General features: G+C 40.5%; 1 protein-coding gene across 1 annotated transcript in view; it reads left to right on the forward strand.

The window, feature by feature from the left end:
* Window positions 1-12,245, forward strand: part of Med12l (mediator complex subunit 12L) — a 301,905-nt gene that overhangs the window by 191,567 nt on the left and 98,093 nt on the right. The window lies entirely within an intron of this gene.

The following is a 12,245-nucleotide window of genomic DNA, read 5'->3' on the forward strand; positions in this document are numbered from 1 at the left end:
TTTTTTTTTTTTTTTTTTTTTTTTTGAGACAGGGTTTCTCTTTGTATCCTTGGCTGTCCTGGACTCACTTTGTAGACCAGGCTGGCCTTGAACTCACAGAGATCACCTGTCTCTGCCTCCCTGAATGCTGGGATCACAGGCATGCACCATCACACCCAGCTCAAGATGTTTTCTTAATGTGCCTAGGTTTTCTAACATCTTAGTGAACATACCTTAAATGGTTCATTTTTCTAAGCTTTATGTAGTCTCTGAGACTGGCAATTATGAGAAGGTCAGGTCACCCACCCCAAAGAAATGGCAGCCCTCAGCTTGTCCCATCTAGAGACATCTGATGTTCTGAGCCTGATGTTACTACTGTGATCTGTGGGAATGCACCAGCCATCCTGTGGATGATTTTATTTCTTTGACTCTATTGGAAGCTCCCTTGAATACAGGACAATTTCATTTGTTGTTCTCTCATATACTAACCTTGCTCTGGGAGCCACCAGAGTCATTTTAAATAAAGGATATTTAATTAAAGGATAGCTACTTAACCCACACATTTGAAAAGTTGAATTTCATTTAGTTGTATGCCCTCCATAGAGTTCCTTTATTTGATCACAGACTGTTCGGGCTTCAGACAATCCATGAAGCAGCCGAGAAGCCTGTGTTTCAGTCTCTGGTGCAGCAGTATTGATAGTAGCCACAGAGTTCAGCAAGCGGGTGAATGTTTTTGTGTGCTTAAGATGCCTAAGCTATTTTGTGTATATTTAATGTATTCAGAGGACACTAGGTTCTTCATTACAGCTGTATTTAATGGTGTAGGTTACCTAACAACTCCATCAGATTTGTGTAGCAGTTCTCATAGGGTTGTATGAGGCTTTGCCATGGTACAGACCCTTCATGGGAACTCTAAGAGATGCTGCCAGGTGCTGGGAGAACATGCCTTCCCACTTCTTCACTTGTAGAAGTTGAGGCTTAGGGATGTCTGTCAGCAAATATGTATAGTCGGTGCTACAGGGCCACCTGTTCCCTTTAGCCCTGCTCAGATCTGGATGTAAGCCATTCTGAAGCCTTTGTTCTCTACAGCTCTCTTACCATCGCTTCCAGGTCAACTGCTGCTCAGCTCAGATTGCAATCTGGCACTTCCTTTGAGAGAGCAAGGAAGCACTATAATACAGTATAGAGACTGTTCTATGCAGCTAGATCGTCTTCTTGAGTACCCAAAGAAGAGTAAGAGTAGCTAGTAGTGAGTTTCGACAGAACTGAAAAATTTGTGGACGAAAGCCAGCTGAGTGTGGCATCAAATGTTCTCAGAGTTTGCTCTTCATTGGTGTGCTGCGTTTGCCTGTTTGCTCTGCTTTCAGCCCAGTGAACGAATTGCTGTATATGAATCACTGAGGGCTTACGATGTCTTGTACTAAGTACATCTTAATCTATGTTTTTTTTTATACTTTAAGTTTAAAGACCATTTGCTATTTGAGAGAAAAACCACAAAACTAGCAGAAGTAGATGGAAAGGAAGAGAAGTGAAAGTCCTTTGTTGGGTCAGTATTCAGAGAGGAGAAAGGGAGAAAAGGGAATGTGCTTTCCAGTTGGAGACAAGGGCAAGATTAGAAGTGACAATTTGCAGATAGCTTCAGTGTTCTTAGGTAAATTATTTTAGTATAGAATTTTCATATTTAACCAGCAAATTGTGTTAATAAAGTGTAAGATAAGCTAGTGCGGTACTGGGTAGAGCATAGGTGTTCTGTTCTGCTTCTATTTGCCATAGACAGAGGTAGCTCGTTCAGAAATCATGGCCAGGTGAGACCGAAGCCTGGCCTTAATGACTGGCCTCCGACTGAAAGCTTGAGCCGCCATCTGTGCACACACTGATGTCAAAGTTTCATCTGGTATTTAGCAGCTGGGTCACGTTTCCCTGCTATCTGTGCCTCGGATGTTTATGACTGAGAGCTGCAGCACGTCCCCCTGTGTTGTTATCGGAGAACTTCCTTCACCATGGTCGGGGGGCAAACAGTGACAGTGTTCATCTCTGCCTTACACAACAAGAATCTGAGACACGAAGAGGTCAAGGTTTGAAGCTGGCCAGGCACAGAACTGGAGAGGACCTTTCGTTCCTTCCACTCAGTCTCCTGTAAGGAATGCTGGTGTGTTTGTTTGAGCCTGGTTGTCTCTGGTAACCAGCCTCCATACCTCAGCAGTTCACCTGGTCTGTGGGAATCTAGAGGTCCAAGAGAATTTCAGCAACCATATAATCTAATCCTTCCTTTTATCTGAGAGGAAAGGCCCTATCAGCCATTAAGCCTAGTCGTTTTGCTGAGTCACAGGTTTTCTAACCTAAGCAAAAACTGCAGTCCCTGCCTGTGCTCAGAAGATCCCAGAAGGTGACCACTCGGGTTTCACCTCACTGCCCTTCCTTTGTCATCCCTCTTTCCCCTTTTTTGGGTCTCAAGACATTTTCATTTTTTTTCCCTCTAGCTTTGTTTGTTTGTTTGTTTAAAAGCACATACAGAGAGTGGATTGTCATTTTAGTGTCTTATGCTAACTTTCTATGATAGCTTCTTAGAGATAGTATGAAATATGTTTGTTTCTTATGTGTGAAACTGTAAGATATCAAAAAGAGAGCAAAGTAGGCTTTAGCTTTCTTCTCTGACACCTCCAAAACTGTAATCCTTCCCAGTGGACCTTCAGCGTCACACATCTCCCCACCTTCCATGCCTAGTGATGGCTTTGTTCCCCTCGGCTCCATCCTTAAATATGGAACTTAATAATTAGATTGCCTCTCAGTCCCTTCTCCTAATCTGCAAATACCTGAAGGCAAGGGGTCAGCAGTAATGACTTGAAGACAAGATACTGCAACGGGGCCTAGAGGATGTGCCCGTGACCCCCAGTTTCACAGAGACAGAGACGCTCACAGGGGCTGAGGCAAGGAAGGAGATAACAACAGCATCTGCCTCACCTGCCCGTAGATCTATTAGTCTCAAGCCAGGTCTGTTGGTGTTCCCGGTGCTTGGACATTGGACTCTCAAATTTAACTGATGAGAGAAAAGTTTGTAAGGAATGATGAATACGTGGCACGTGAGAGAAGATTGAATGTGAGACTGCCATATGAAGTTCTGTCATTGGTAAAATCTTGGCGCATGAACCAGAAAGTTGCTCTACCCCAGGCTCACCAGTCACTTAGAGTCATTATTTAGAAGAGGTGAAACCTGCCTGCTGACTTTCTGCTTTCCTCTCTGAAGTAAGCACTTCCCCAGCAGTTTGCTCGGGGAGCAGAGCCCGGCTGATGTTAGCATGCCTGTGAGTTGCTTGTCAGTTTTCTCTGGGCTCTGCTGACATGTTTTAACATGATTGTTTTAAGGCTTCGGAGTGAGGCTTGCCCTGTTCTTTGCTGTAGAATAAGAAAACCGTGAATCTTTCTATCAAAATGAGACATAAAAGGTAGTTTCTCTTTTCATCGCCTTTAAAATAATACGCATAAAATTGTTGGGTCTTAAGGAACAGTAATAAGAGGCATCTTATTTTATTTACTTAATGAAGTAAATGTGGTAAAAAATAAATAAATAAATAAAAAGTGTTTTCACCAAATAGTCACGACTGCCAACCTTTTCCCTTTTTGAGGCATAGCCCCTGCCTGCCTGAGCTGGGCCATAAGAAGCACTGTGGCCTCAGATTTATTCAGCCCTTATTCCAATTTGTACTGTTTCCTCAGAACTCCAGTTTAAGGAGACACACAGTCGTAATCCTAAAGAGTGCTGTATGCTATCCAACATTGCCTTTAAGAAAATGTGTTTTCCATTTAATCAAACAAGCAAACAAACAAACAAACAAAACAACTTCATTTACCTTTCATTGTGGTGGCGGGCTGGCTATCCACTCGATACACTGTCTTCAAGCTGAATCAGGCTCCTCATCTTGTAAGTACGAGTAAGTCTCAAAACTAAGGTTGGCAGGAAAATAAATCTTCTGGTAAAGCATTGGCAAGCGGCTTTTTTTTTTTTTTTTTTTTTTTTTTGTCCTGATAGAGAAGATAGGTGGGTGCTCTGCTGCTCTGTGGAGATGGTCCTTTGGGGCACCTTTCAAACCGACCTGCCCACAAGCAACTGGAGCAACTTGCTCGCTTGCTAATGTATATGACTCACATTGGAGAGGGAGATTGGGAGACTGGAGAAGAACATTTCCTGAACCGACAGGAATCTGGGGTGATTCACCTGAAGGTGCCCAGAGGGCCAGTCAGTGTCAGGAGCTGGGGTGAGGAGTGGGGGATTAAGCCTCTGGGTGGTCTCACTAATCAGCTCTTATGTTCAGGTCTGTGTAGACTTTATTATCACATTTTGTAATGCTATGTAGAAGGTAAGGTTTTTTTTTTTATCACTATTTGCTGGCTCACCATTAAGAGAAATAATATGTGTGTGTGTGTATATATATATATATATATATATATATAAATGTATGTGTGTGTATATATATATACATATACATATATATGTATATATATATGTATATATACACAAGCACACATAAATTTGGTGTGTGTTTTGTATGGTGTATGCATACTACCATGTTTTTCAGGCTTGAAAGTTAGTGCCTTTACCCATTGAGCCATCTTGATGGCCCAATAATATAATTTGTTAAAGGGAAATCCTTCAAAAACACTGTTGCAGATATAACTTGAGTGACATTAAATGTGTTTGTGGTAGAAACTGATAACTTTGAAAACCTGTAGTCTTGTTCCAGTCTGAAAAAATCTGTAGAGCTATTTTTACACACATGCACAAAGACAGTTGAATTAAGCTAAAAGGACAGGTTTGTCTTGAATGACATTCTTCCACAAAAAATAATCCCTTTAAATTATATTTTGTGGACTGGGTGTGATAGCACATGTACCCACACGGGAGAAAGTGAACTAGTCCTTGAAAGTTGCCCACTGACCTCCATATGTGCACTATGGAACATACTTACTTGCTCCCGGACACTCCCAAAGCAAGCAAATGTAATACAGTTTTATGAGAAAAAATAAATCTAAAGCCTACTATTACCATGAATGCAGAGAAATAAAAATATCAGGTAGAAATATTTTGAAGTTGATAGCTCTGTCAGAGATTTAACGCTGCATTTGAATTAGATATGCCATACATGTTTTTATAGGTTTTCCTTCTTTGTTTTTACAGGAAAATGAATGTGTTAACTTACAAAATTTGTGCTGTAAACTTATTTTTATTTTTTATTCTTTTGTTTTCTGAACAAGCTATTAAGAACAGCAATCACACACACACACACACACACAAACACAAAAGTGCAGGTTGATGATTCTCTTGTTTTTAAGGTGAGATGTTAGCATGAATGGTAGCTAGTCCAAGAGAAATCCTCTGAGTAAAAATTAGCCAGCTTAATGATGGCTTAGTCTTTATATAAAATAATTCCGGGTTTACAAGCAACCCTTCACTTAGACCTGTGCCTCTGCAAACAATATATACTTCTGTGTATTTTGCCTGTGGCATCTGAAGCCAGTCCCCTACATTCTGAGCTAGGGGAGTTGCTCCATGTGGACCTTGTTTGGGGACACTGGTTCGTTTTTAAAAGTAAACTCTGCCATCTTATATCGTGATATGTAAATAGTAAGTAATGTGCGGCTCATGATTTGAAACCTTATTGCCAGAACAGCAGGTAACTGCTGCATCTTCAAAGTTTCAGCTGCTTGACTCCAGCAGCCCCCTTACAAGTGTGTGACAGTGACCTTCTCTGCAGGTTTGGCCAGTTTTTCACCCCACAGTTTCAGTTTTGTCTGAAATCATAAGAGGCCATATATTGGGGCAAGTATATGGCAGGCTTCTGTTATAAGACTAAAAAGTTCTGTTGCCTGCCCCAAATTAAAAACACTTATTACCTGGGTCAATTTTGTCTTGTTTGGATTGACAAATCACTTACATACATATACACACTCCAACACATACTCTCTCTGTCTTTTTCTGTCTCTGTCTCTCTCACACAGACACATGCATACACACACTCTCTTCCTCTCAGACACACACTCATACACTTACAAACATACACTTTTTTTTTTTTTTTTTTTTTTTACTATTTGTTTGTTTTATTTGGCTTCTCAAGAATAGGTGAATAAACTTGTCTTTTGGGGCATAGACTACTGTGGCTACAATTCATAAGGACCCTGGAGTTTAATGTGTGTGCTGGAGCTTGTGTCTGTGTGTTGGCTGACTAGGAGGAACAGGCTGTGCTCCATCTCATCATGGGCTTGTGGTAGAATTGGCCACTTTCTTTAGTCTTTAGTACTTAAGCGGAGTTCCTGTTTGGGGACAGTATTTCCACACTTGTTTGGCTGGTGAAAGAAATTAAGCCTGGTAATGAAAAAGTTAACATGAGGTAGTTTTTATGCGTTAGTCTTAAAGGTGTTGTATGCTCTACCCTCAAGTTAGGACCTGTTAAAGCTGGTCTTTCATAACAGTCAAAAAATGAAATCATGCACGTTCAGACTAGAATGAATCGAATGGGCTTTGATGGCAAGAGCAGCTAGCAGCTAGCTCATGCCTTCACTACTGTTCATGGCATTCAAAGGTAAACCTGTTTTTCAATTTTTAGGTTTTTTTTCTACTCATTTTTATAACAAGTCATTTCATAAAGTCGATGGAGAATTCATAGCAATATATAATTACCTTATTGTTTCATTGGAAGATTCTCCATTAGCATGCTGGGCAGCAAATTCACTTTTAATATAGGTAGGTAAGTATGTGTGTGTATGACCTGATGATTAAAAAAAACAACATTAAAAAGATCTTGCAAAATTATATTTAATTTATTTTATTTGTAGATGGTGGTATGAAGGTCAGAGGACAAATTGTGAGAATCATTTCTATCCTTCTACCTTGTGGGTCCCAGGGATAAAACCTCATGTCATCAATCTTAGTGAAAAGTGACTTTACTTTCTGAGTCATCCTCCCTCATCTCCCCCACAATAATTTAGCATTGGTAGTGACTTTAATGCCGTCTGACATTGTCTGTGGATACCTTACTTTTTGAGGCAGAGATTCTGCTATCTCTGTCTCCCTAGCACAGAGATGACACATACACCCTTTTATGTGGGTCCTGGGGATATAAACTCAATGGAACGTGTTAAAAGGTAAGTACTTTAATGATTGTACCATCTCCCCATCTCTTCTATATTTATTTTAACAAGTTGAAAGAATACTTTCAATGTATTTCATCTAAATTTCCAAATTGTTAAACACATTTTTACATGCAGACTACACACATGTACATAAATCATTGTACACATTATTGGGCACATGATATTACAATTGTAGTTCTTGAAAGAAACTTTAGCTTCTTGTTCATCTATTTCCCCAAAGACACACTTTTTAATGAATTTATTTGTGTATATATGTGTTTGGCTTCGCTGCAGGCCATGGCACACATGTGCAGGTCAGAGGATTCCTTGCCAGAGTTCGTTCTCTCCACCATGTCATTTCTGGAGATCAAATTCAGGTCTTCAGCTATGGTACCAAGCACTCTTACCAGCTGAACCTTCTAGCTGGCCTAATGATATTCTTTTAAAAATTGTTATAGTATTATTAGTGATGATACTAAGGTTGAAACAGTATTGGAAATACTGTCCACATTACATTCAGTACTCAACTATTTTTTTAATTTTTTTTGTGGAATCTAGTCAGCCATTCTTTACATAGGTTTTTTTTTTTTACTATTATTCTTTAATTTCTTTGTTTTTACTTTTTCTTTAATTTTCTTTATGTAGGAAATTGGTTCTACCTGTTTAGCTGGATCCATCCAATGGCTCATGAGCAAAGAGATGCTTATAGATCACTAAATAAAAAAAATCAATAGAAGTAAATTAATCTTTTTTTCTGGACTTTGAATGACTTGCACAAGATATATTGAGTTGTGTCCGTAAAATAAAGATGCTGGTTTAATCACAGACATTTGGATTGTGATGAATTCTTAAAGACACACAGACACTGGAAGAGAGAACGTGGAATCAATAGTATTATGATGATATTTTGTTATTTTTGAAGTGGGCTCTTCGTTTCCTCCAGAACTCTTTCCATGTGAGGCACTCAGTGTGATGCTTTGTGTCATAACACTTTCTCATCCTTCCATTCTTGGTTTCTGTGTCTCAGTGTCAATGCGGGAAAGTGGTCTCAGTGTCCTATTAGAAGGCATTGTCTTTTGTTGTAGGCCCCTTTTCTCTATCTGTGGTTTTCAGTATCTTCAGTTTTCTCTCAAGGAAAATGTGCATATAAAGACACTCAGAGTTCTTTGAATAACAGCATACTGAAGAAGACAAGCAAGGATGAAAGGGAGCACTGCTTCGGGTGGGTGGCTGGTCTTGGTCCCTTTGGGGTGTTTCTTTGTTTGTTTAGCCCTGTGTACCCCAGTCTGGCCTTACTTTATGTCACTTCTCCTGCCTCATTCTCTCAAGTGGTGGGACTAGAGGCTTGGCTCACCATGCCCAGCTAAGTGATCTGTCTTGAATAGACATGTGTTTTTCATGTATTCAGAACATGGAACAAGGGTTGTAGTGAAATCCTCAAAACATCTGTTTGTTTCTGTGTAGAAGGTTATTCTACAGCTCACATCTAGTGGTTGTGCATTTGTCCTCTATGTAATTACAAACCCTTTAATAATATTCTCAGGCTCGATTAGTATCTTTGGGTCCTTGTGCCTGAATTACTATGTTTAATCTGTCACTTGAAATGATTTGTGTGTGTGTTAGGTCTGCTTTACATAAAGCCCTAACCTTTTCTGCTCTGGGAACACCATTTGCAGTGGTTGATTAAAGGGGACAGAGGCTTTGCAGATCGAGTCTGGAGATACCCATGTCTGCTCTTGTCCTCTCCTTGAGACTCTCCTCTGGCTTTGGCATCCTATGTGTCTCTCAGCTGGGGAAATCTTCCTTTGAGGGGCAATGTTGGGCTGTGATAAAACTGGTAACTGCAATCAGGTAAACTCCAGTTTGAATCCTAGTGTTTGTTTCGATGTCTTCTTAAACATGAAGATGCCTGAAACTGAAGTGGAATAATGTATACAGGGAAGTTACTATGTGTTTGGAATTAGGTTGATAATCCAGGAACTATAGCACTTTTAGGGGGTGTCATAGTTATGATAACTAAAATAAATAGGGAAGGCAAGTGTGTCTTTGTGCTTGGAAATGTGAAAAGAGGTAAAAATCATCAACTCGGAAGTTTCAGTCTCCCTTCAGCATTTTGGTTGCCTCTCTCTTTCTCTCTCTCTTTAGTATTTTATTTATTATTACTCTGTCATGCAGTATTCTGCTGCATGTGTGCCAGCATGACAGACGAGGGCACCAGATTCCATTATATATTGTTATGAACCACCATGTTACTGCTAGGAATTGAACTCAGACCCTTTGGAAGTATAGCCAGTGCTCTTAACCTCTGAACGATCTCTCCAGCCCTTTGGTTACCTCTAGTAAGCTCTAGTTCCCCATTCGTGATGAGCCAGGGGATCTGTGAGCACTCTTTATAATCTTCCTTAACAGAAACTTCAAATAAAAAAAAAGATGATATTTCCAAGTAAAATCATATACAAACAACCCTCCTTATAAACATAGGCACAGCATTCTAGTCCTATGCCTCAGGATATTATGTTTATCAGTTTGAGCTTTATTACTGGATTAATAGAAGTTGGAAGGCTGGGTAAAATATATAATTTTTTTCAAAGCAGAATTACATACATATTTAAAATCTTAAATTGGGTTTCCTGTCTCTTATTCTTACCATTGTCTTTCTTCTTTATTACTCTTCTTTTGTATTAACTTCTGTCCTCTTTTTTTCTTGGTGTTCTGACAGTTCCCCTTATATTTCCTCTCAGGCTTCCCTACCCCAAATTGTTTTTCTAGAGATATTTTTGAGAATAGGTCTAAGGAGTCAGGACTCAGATAATCTGATGCCTGAAATGGTGACATACCTATTATGTGACTCAGGCTGGTTCTGTTGCCTGATATTGTTGCTGGATTTAGGGATTACAGCCTGTGCCCCAATAAGCCAGGATTGGCTGCCTATCCTCAGTAAGCCAAATAAAGGAGACAAATTAATATGAAGACCAGAAAAGGGAGATTTGTTTAATAGGGTCACATTTGGAAGAGGGACAAAGAGATTTATTGACCCTCTCAAGTCTGTCTTCAGGATTTTTCCGGATTCTTAACATGAGGGTAAGGTCTAAATAGAAGCAAGAGAAACATTATATACATAATCTGGCAAGGTGTGGTTCCCTGCCTGCCTCTGCTCCAAGTCTCTCCTGCAGGGTGAGTCTATCCTGCAGGATGAGTCTGTTCTGCAAGAATCTCTCCTGCAAGGTCACTGACAAATTGAATATCTTACTCTTGAAGACAAATTCCTCCTCTTGATGGATTCAAGGCTTCAGCTATTTCTCCTCACAGCAGGGTACTCCTGGGGAAATTCTAATCTCTTGGAATCCATTCTAACAGTGTGATAGCCAAAGAAGGGAGCCTTATATTCAGTCATGCAAGACAGGGCAATTACATGGCTAAATCCAACCATTTCATTGGTGCCTTTGCTCTGCTTGCTGTTTCTTGTGAGTTTGTGCCTTTGTGCTGTTTCTTGTGCCTTTGCTCTGCATCTCCTGAATGGAGTTATCCCTTTTGAAAAGATAGGAGTTAACTTGTCTGCCCTCTATTCCCACTTACAAACTGGAGCATCTCACCACTGCCTTTAACTTACCTTGACCTCCTCAGGGAGTATGATTTTGCTGACTGCCACTTCCTTATTTAATCTCTTCTTGTCTCTTGGTTTTTAGTACTTTGGACTCAGCACCGCTGTTACTCTTCCCCCGTTTGATCTGTGAGATTTGTGCAACGTGACCTCTGGGGTTATTTGATTTTTTTTTATTTTTTATTATTTTCTCCTGTCTCAGAAAAGCTCTTGGTCTGATTAGGCTGGCCCTGTCTTCAGAGCCTTTGTTCACATTTTGCCTTTGCTTCCTTGACCTCTTGTCTTGATAGCTCAAATTTGAGATACCCCAAATATGCAATTTGCCTTGCCTCATAACTCAGTACTTGAAACAATCTAAGGCCCTCTGTAGTAGTTGACTCTTGAGATGGAGGAGAATGGCTGCATTTATAGTGAACCCCTTCCAAACACGTTGCCCATTATGTACAGTGTGTACAGACATACTGTACATAGAATTCCCTAAGTAACTGTGGGCTCTGAAGTCAAAATGTATCCCCTTGAAAATGCCTGCAGTTTATGTGCTACCATCTAGGGGCTGGATGGGGCTTGCTTTGTCTAACAACTAAATTGAATTAAAAGGCAGTGGGAAAATATCTCAGACCTAACAGAGAACAATAGGTAATAAAGTTTATTAAAAGCAAACACACAGACACACATACATACATACATGTGCACACCCACTCACATACTCAAGAGGCAAGAGGCATGCATTCACTCACAGCAAAGCTTGCAGAGAAGAGACTTTGGGCCAAAATACATTCTTCCCTAAAGGGCTGGGGATTTTAAGTGGTTGGGGTGGCCTGGGATGGAACCCCCTTCCCTAATTTTGAGTTGGCCAACTTAGACAAAACCAAAGGGGGGGGGCTGGTGATAGGACTGGTTTTGAATATATCTGGCAAGCCTGGATCAGTCAGTCAGCCAGCAACAGTGCCTTTTTGGCTTGAGGGAAAGTTTATCATGAATTAGTTTTAGGTAAGAGGGGGGAAGGAAAAAGCTGAAATTTGACTTTTTTTTTTTTATCATTGTCTATTGCCTTTCTCTGCTCTAATTGTCTGGGATCTGTCTTTCCTACTCTCTCCCTCTGCCCAGGCTTGCACAGATGAAAGATGACCTTCTAGCCTCAGCAGCCCTTTTATTTAAATTAAGATGCTTCAGGATGCACAACTTTTTTTCTAGAAACACAGCCCACACCATGTGTTTCTGCATCTCAGAAACCCCAGTGGCTCACTGGAGAAGCCCAGGTGCCTATAACTTGCTCTGAGGCAGGGCCCTGAGCTTCTGTCAACTTACTTTCTTCACTGAAGTGCTGCAGGCTCACAACCCTGAGGTTGTGTCCCCCCTGAGGGTCTTCAGTAACTATGCTGCACGGCATTTTCTTCGGAATGCCTTGTTTCCCTTCAAGTTCTAGTTCAGGTGTTCATCTCTTCCCAGCCCTTCTTTAATTGCTGTGTTTGAAATTAGTCTTCTCAAACCTCCAGACTTCTGTGGTTTGATAACCATGCCTCACACAGTACCTCCCACT

Source organism: Psammomys obesus, unplaced genomic scaffold (genome assembly GCF_907164565.1).
Source record: "Psammomys obesus unplaced genomic scaffold, mPsaObe1.curated_primary_1811, whole genome shotgun sequence".
NCBI classification, from domain to species: domain Eukaryota; kingdom Metazoa; phylum Chordata; class Mammalia; order Rodentia; family Muridae; genus Psammomys; species Psammomys obesus.